At 41.3% G+C, this 7,966-nt stretch overlaps 1 pseudogene; it reads right to left on the bottom strand.

Annotated features, from left to right (window-relative positions):
- Positions 1 to 1,113: 1,113 nt before the first annotated feature.
- Positions 1,114 to 3,014, bottom strand: LOC133896913 (uncharacterized; annotated as a pseudogene).
- Positions 3,015 to 7,966: the final 4,952 nt, after the last annotated feature.

Consider the following 7,966-nt stretch of genomic DNA (forward strand, 5'->3'; position numbering starts at 1 on the left):
GGCAAAGAATTACTGATTATTTTCATGAGCACAAGGACTTTGCATCTGATAGTAATTCCAATTCTCTACAGCATCGTTGGTCTGTCATACTAGAAGGTGTTAACCGATTTTGTGGATGTTATGTTTAGATTCAAAACAGGAGGCAAAGCGGGGTGACAAAACAAGATAAGGTATAATGTTCTCTTCTTTATTTGATTGTCATTTTATATGGTGGTGCAAATCTAATAAGGTGTACTTACATGTGTAGGTAATGCATGCATGTGAATTGTATAAGTCAAAAGATCCGAAAGGCAGATCGTTCGGATTGTTGCATTGTTGGAATATATTGCAGCATGAGCAAAAGTGGAAGGATAGGTGCAGTGAGAAAAAACAGAAGACATCCACCACTGGAAGTCCATCGTCCAGTCCTGGGACCAATGAGAGTCATCTAGAGGTTGATGGGGAGGGTCATACTTCAGAGCCCGTGGTTAGGCCAGTAGGTAGGAAGGCGGAGAAAGAGCGACAGCGGCGAGGTAAAAATCCCGTTTCTTCTGGAGATAATCTTTACATGGAAGCGATGAAAAACTTGTGGGCTAAGAAGAAAGAGGCAGAAGCCTTGAAAGAGGTTGCAAAAAAAGAGCGCAATGATGAAAGACTTGCACTTGAGAAGAAAAGGATTGAACTGAAGGAACACGATATTGAGTTAAGGAGAAGGATTGAAGATGATAAGGTGATGAATATGGATCTTAGTGCTATGAGTGAGCGACAACGACATTACTATACGCGCTTGCAAGATGAGATCATCGCTCGGCGGTTTGGCACAGGCTCGGGTTGAGCTACTTCATATATAGAACTTTAAGTATTTTGTTGGCATTTTAAGTATGTTGTATAAACTTTAAGTATGTTGTACGAACTCTATGTTACTTTTATGGACTATCTATGTTTATTGTATGGACTATCTATGTTAGTTGTACGGACTATCTATGTTAGTTATTGTGTGATGAAAAATCTGCATACATTACCATACGTTATTATAACTGCATACATAATAGGTACTGACTACATTATTACAAGTGCATACATAATTAAAATAGTACATGGCATGTACCGACTATATTGGTACAACTACATACACTACACCCCTCCATATTTTTTCCACAGATGCTCGACTAGATCATCACGAAGCTGTGAGTGAGTTCCCCTGTTAGTAATGGCTAGATGAGTTCGAAGAAACGCTTGCAGTTCAGCCGTAGGACAATGAGAAGCTGTCACAACTTCTCCCATCCCATCGAAATGGTGGTCACCTTCTGCATCTCGCTCATCTTCAATGATCATATTATGCATGATGATACAAACTGTCATAATTTATCCTAGTGTGTCTTGATCCCAAAATCTTGCTGGCCCACAAACAATAGCAAAACGAGATTGCAGAACTCCAAATGCTCGTTCCACCTCCTTCCTCACCGCTGCTTGTACTTTCGTAAAATATTTCCTCTTATTCCCTTGTGGAGATGGTATTAGCTTAACAAATGTGGCCCATTGAGGATATATACCATCTGCAAGGTAATACCCCATTGTATAATTATGACCATTAATGGTGTAGTTCACTTCTGGAGCATGCCCTTCAGCTAGATTTGCAAATAGGTGAGAACGGTGCAGAACATTAATATCATTGTGAGATCCTGGTAAACCAAAGAAGGCATGCCAAATCCAAAGATCATGTGAAGCAACGGCTTCTAGAATAATGGTGGGCTCATGCACATGACCGGTAAACTGACCTTGCCATGCTGCAGGGCAATTCTTCCACTTCCAATGCATGCAATCTATGCTCCCAAGCATACCGGGAAAACCCTTTTGCTCTCCAATTGCAAGTAATCTAGCTATATCATTATCATTTGGGGATCTCAGGTACTCATCACCGAAGATTTCAACAATAGCTTTCACAAACCTTTTAAGACTCTCTACAGCAGTACTTTCTGCAATCCGAATATAATCATCAGTAGCATCTGCTGCTACTCCATAAGTTAGCATCCTAAATGCTGCGGTTATCTTCAGCAAAGGAGATAACCCAAGACGTCTGATTCTATCTCTTTTCTGCACAAAATAATCATCATGGTATTCTACAGCTTGCAGTATGCGAAGAAATAGAGAACGAGACATTCTAAACCTGAAGAAAGTAATAAGAATCAGCCGAACCCCAAAGGATGCACAAAAATAACGAACAAACAAAAACAGGTACAAACCTACAACGAAAGAAAGTTGGACCGTAGGTAGGAGCATCTGAAAAGTAGTCTTCATATAGCCTCCAATGCCCGGCTTCTCTGTTGCGGTTGATATACTGACGTCCAGGCACAGAACCCCCAGGTCGTGCAGCATTCAAAAGCACATATTGAGTGTGTGCTTGGTGTAGTGTAGCAAGAATGAGTTCGTCATCATCCTCCTCCGACAACGACGATGAATCTACTAGAAAACGATGACTCATTTCGATCAGAAAGGGAACTACAAGGGAGTGTGACTTGTGAATTGCAACCGGGGACTGGCCGAGTTTATATAGAGTTGGAAGTAGCCGTTAGAAAAAACTAGCCGTTTGAAAAAAGTAGCCGTTGGAAAATAAATAGCCGTTAGACAAAAGAGTAGCCGTTGGGAAAAAATAGCCGTTGGGAAAAATAGCCGTTGAAAAAAACCGTTGAAAAAATGTAACCGTTGCAAAAAATAGCTGTTGGAAAAAAAACCGTTAGAAATATAGCCGTTAGAATTAATTTGGTAGTTAAAGGATAATATTAAAATATGGGTGAGTAAAATATAGGGGGTCAGATTTAGGAGTCGGTTGGAGCGCACAGAGAAATAGGAGGTCAGTCTGGATAGAAAGAACCCCTATATAAAGATATAAGGGGTTAATTTTAGGGGCCGAATGGAGATGCTCTTACAGCAAGCTTCACTAGGCGTTGCGCGTAGGGGAGCGAATTGCACTCCATGCTGCACACATCAGGGCTTTACCTGAGTGCTCTTGTTGTCGGCGTCAATCTTCGGAGCATTTCCCGTTGAAGTTGTGCCAGCTTTTCCAATAAAGTTTGATGTATCGCTATTACAATTGGAACATAAAGTTTTACATATGAAGGGTACTAATCTCACACACATGGTCTAAAAGGTATCTAAATTTCTGATCAAAGCGACTAGGATGATAAAAAAATTATATTGTAACGAGTTTAGTCACGCTATTTGTACGAGACATCTTACTAGTTTTACAGTAAATCGAGGTTTGAATCATTTTATTTAGCCTACAAACTCCAGGTAGTATAAGAATTCAAAAGTTTGAATTCTTCCAAATAGGCACAGGATTCGCCTTGTAACAAGCAGAGAATTTGAGGTGCCATTACGCGTAGAACCTGCACACATCAGGCTTTATTTACATTATGTGTTAAGAAGCAGAGGATTCGCCTTGTAACAAGCAGAGAATTTGAGGTGCCGTGACTACTCTTGTGTGAGATTATGTGTTAAGAAAAATTTATTTAGTGACAAACCAAAGTGATTTAGTATAACGGCATATGATGTGTTGATCGGATACGCTCGTAGTAGCATAGAAATATTTATGATTTTGATATATACAATACACTCGTGTGAGTGGTGTTGTATGAACTAACATTGAGTCAAATTAGGAAGAACTTCTGCTCGAAAAATTAGTTGTTTATTTTTTTCATGTGCAGGTGTATCCTCAGGGTGAACGTGGTAGGTGACAAGAACCGAGTCTAGATTCAGAGAAGAACCGATGTCAAAACGATCAAAAGATCACACGGATGTTTGAACTATAGAACGGTATATGAGATATATATAGGTGATATAAGGGCTAGGATGCAATAGAGATAAATTATACTATATGAAGTATATGAGATGAAGGAATGCGTCACGAGCAGGGTTCACGTTACCGACCTTCGGCGGTAACTGGAAAACCGCGATAACCGCGGTTACCGGTCAAAAATTCAAAAAAAAAATCAGAGAAAATTCATTCGGCAAATTTTGAATTTTTGCGAAAAATCGTGTTTTTGCTCTCTCGGTAACCGGTCGGTTTTGGTCGGTTACCGAGCGGTTTGGTCGGTTACCGAGCGATTTTCTCGTATTTTTTATTTGGTCGGTTACCGAACGGTTTGGGTCGGTAACCGCTCGGTTTTCTCAATTTATCGAGCGGTTTTATCGAATTTCAGCGTAGTTCAATAAAAAACTAAAAAAGGGTTCAATCTTGTAAAATCAATAACTAATTCATCTGAGCTTCAAATCAAGTGAAACAAATTTTGTTGGCTTCCTTGTAACATGATCTATATGATAAAAGTATTTATACTCATAAAAAATTTCAAAATTTTCTGTGAGAAATTGTATTTGTTAAACCAAGTTAAATTCATAGTTTACTCTTTACTAATTCAAAAATCATGAAACTAAATTTGTTAGTCTTATTATATGATCTTATATCTTTTAAAAATACATGAACTCATGAATTAGTTATTGTAACATGCATGATTGTGCAAATGTGTTGTGCCTAGATTAATTCATAACTGACTCATCACACCTCAAAAATTAGTGAAACTACTTTCATTAGCTTATTTATACTATTATTTACGTAGAAAAATAATAGTAGATATGAAAAAGTTAATTATAGTGCTATTTATTAACATATTCACTTTATGCTTGTGAACTTTGTAAAAATCATAGAGAATTTAATAAAACTCTAAATAAAGTGAAATAAATTTTAAAGATTCTATTAAAATATGTTTTATACAAGAAAAATATGTGTTTGCATGTTACATTTTTCCTTAACGTGAGTTAATAATTGAGCCGCACGCTTCAATTTTTTTATTTTTTTCAAACTTTATCCCTATAGAATATGATGCAAACGATATTATTTTTGAAATTTTTTTCACAGAAGGTCTTAGAATTATGTCTAGTTTTTTTAAGATTTTTTTTTTGAATTTTTTATTTTTTTGAATTTTTTGAATTCAAATTTCGGTTAACGTTCTGTTTCTGAAACCGAACCGGACCGAACCAGTCGGTAACCGCAATTTTTGGGTGGTTACTGACGGTTTTTTAACCCTGGTCACAAGACATACAGCGTGAAGGTGGCATGTGCTTGTCCCTCACGTGCGTACAGTGGCTGATTAGAAAAAGAGTTTGGCCCTGATCGTCTGCATGCATTGAATATGAGTGGTCTGTATGTATCCAATGTGTGAAATATCTATCTATAGGTATATAGGTATAAAGAGTATATCATATATAAACAATATATTTTGTTCATATCTTTAATGACTTCGGATATTGCAGACCTAAATCTGCAGATCTGGTATACTCAAAGATCACGAAAGCCTATACTAAGAAGGTCTCGATTCGGTTAACCGACTTGAGTACGACTAGTATTCAAGCTGGATTTGGCTGTCTTGCCTTGATCGACAAGACGGAGGACTCCTCATCGATTATGGCAGGATTTAGGGCAGTGCCAGAGCCTATATAAGACGGGGACCCAGACCCCTGAAAGAAGGACAACTAGAACTACAACCGGAACCACAACTTTGATGGCCTAGAGAAGTTCAACACAACTCAACTCGATGCAAGCACCAAGATCATAGAAGATACTCGATGACTTCAACTCTAATTTAGTTTAGATCTGATCTACTCCTTGTAATAGGTCTAGCCACCTTACTTATACTCGAGAGAATACAAATACATCAACCTCCATACAAGACGTAGGGTATGACTCTAGCCGGGGGTCCGAATCTGTCTACATCGCATGTCTTGTTTTGTGGTCGATCCCTGATCTCGAGGGTACCCTAATCTAATTCTAGACATATTGTCAGGAACAAATCTTCGACAGTTGGCGCGCCAGGTAGGGGTCTTCTTCTGTTTTTCAGGATTGATCATGTCTCAAGTGTGCATCCGCGTCAAATTCTCTGACACCGACTTCTACGTCCACTTTGAGTCAATGGCAGTCATCTTCGAATCACCTCTTGCCGGCTCCGAGATTACCTTCGAAACTATGATTTACCGCTAGGACAATCAGGATGGAATTATGCACACCGGTATTCTCGAGTCCAGCCCATTGAACGCATACCACGACATGGGGCACCTCGACTGGGATTCTAAGGAGCCTAACGTCCTCCAGTTCATGGACACCGATAGCGACGGCAAAAGTCAGGAAAGTGACAACGGTGGATCCATCGACAGCCAGAGCAGTCGAACAAATCAATTCGTGTTTATGGCTGGAGCCATCAAAACACCCATCGAGCAGAACACTGGAGATCAGGATAATGTGATGAACGATGATGTGGGAATCCCTGAAGACCCAACGACGGCGGCCGCTACTACAGGAATTGGTGCCATAGAGGTGCCATCGCTGGGCATTGTCCCTGATACAACTCTTCATCGACGAACCATAGGAGCTCAAGTTCATCCTGGTCTTCAACGACGACTTGTTGTGGATACGCCTCCACCACCAGCGCCCCAGAGATCAAGGAATGAACTCCCTCATAATAGCAATCACGGGGCGATATCAGCCCGACCGCAGATAATCCTCAGCAGCGGTGTCTTCAGTACCCCCGAGGCTAGTGTGCAGGGCGCCCACATGATTCTAAGATCTTTCCACGAGTTGGATCCGGCAAATCTGCTGACCCGATGGTCAACCAACTTAAGACCCTGCTCGATGCGGCTCAAGTCCAGGCGGCTCGAGCAAATAACCCTAGTGGCTCTAGGCACCCCAGTTGGCAAGGTGCTGATTCGAGGGATTGTAGACGGGAAGCTCGGGTGGTCGAACTCGAGCACAACCGTGTGGGCTGAATTGTAACTACCCTATCCATAGACATAGAAATCAGGAAGACTTAAGAAACTACATTCTTCATGATCGACATGATCTACAGAGAGTAATAGACAACCATCATGAGGAACGCCATGAGGATGATCGTCAGTACAAAGGCCATATATCTCCGAGATGGGATGGTCCATTTGGCTCCCCTGGTCGAAGGAACAGTCGTGATAGTCCTCCACCATCTCCTCCCGAGGAATTTGACGAAGGCTGCAAAGCTTTCGTACATGAGCTTTAGTCAATACGATGGCTCGAGAAGTTCAAAGCGAGTCCAATTCAGAAGTACGACGAGAAGCTCAACCCCAACAAATGGTTGCAGATCTATACCACTGTTATTCGAGCAGTCGACGGTGACAACAGGATGATGGCCAATTATTTATTAACTGCCCTTGATGGACCTGCGAGGTCCTGGTTGCTAAACTTGCCACCTAATTCGATTCGATCATGAGCCAAGCTGAAGGCTCAGTTCATCGTAAACTTCCAGGGTACATTCGAGCGCCCCAAGGTAAGGAAGAATCCCTTCGAGATTTCATTCGCTAGTTCAGTGACAGACGTAATACGATCCCAAATATCTCCAACGAGTCAGTGAATCCCTAGTCTGGCAAGGACAAGCCCGAGTCCTCGAAGAATGAAGGGAAAAAGAATAAACCTGGTGATAAGCGCAATGGTCCAGAAACAATGGTAGCTGCAGTCGATAAGAGCAAGTCGCGCAACACCAGGGATAACAAAGGCCTACAACGAGGAGGTGGGAAGTGGTGTCTCGTCTATCGAACTAACCAGCACGACTTTAACAAATACCATGTCATTAAAAAGAAGATCGATGATAAGCTCAAGGTTGTCGTTGTTGAGTATCACAGTAAATAGGCCAAGCCAAACGCCAAAGATGATGAGCCCGAATTCTACAGGGCCAATCACAGTTTGGCGCACATCTTCGGAGGATCCGCCTTGTATGAGTCCAAAAGGCAGTACAAGGTGGTCGAAAAGTATGCCAATCTAGCATCGACCGGTCCTCCTCGGTACCTCAAGTGGTCGGAAGTCAAGATCACCTTCAATCAAGCTGATCATCCAGCTGCAGTTCCACACCCGAGTCGGTATCCGGTTGTGGTCCAGCCGACTACCCTCAACATCAAAGTTTCTTGAACCTTGGTC

Source organism: Phragmites australis, chromosome 17 (genome assembly GCF_958298935.1).
Source record: "Phragmites australis chromosome 17, lpPhrAust1.1, whole genome shotgun sequence".
Lineage (NCBI taxonomy): Eukaryota > Viridiplantae > Streptophyta > Magnoliopsida > Poales > Poaceae > Phragmites > Phragmites australis.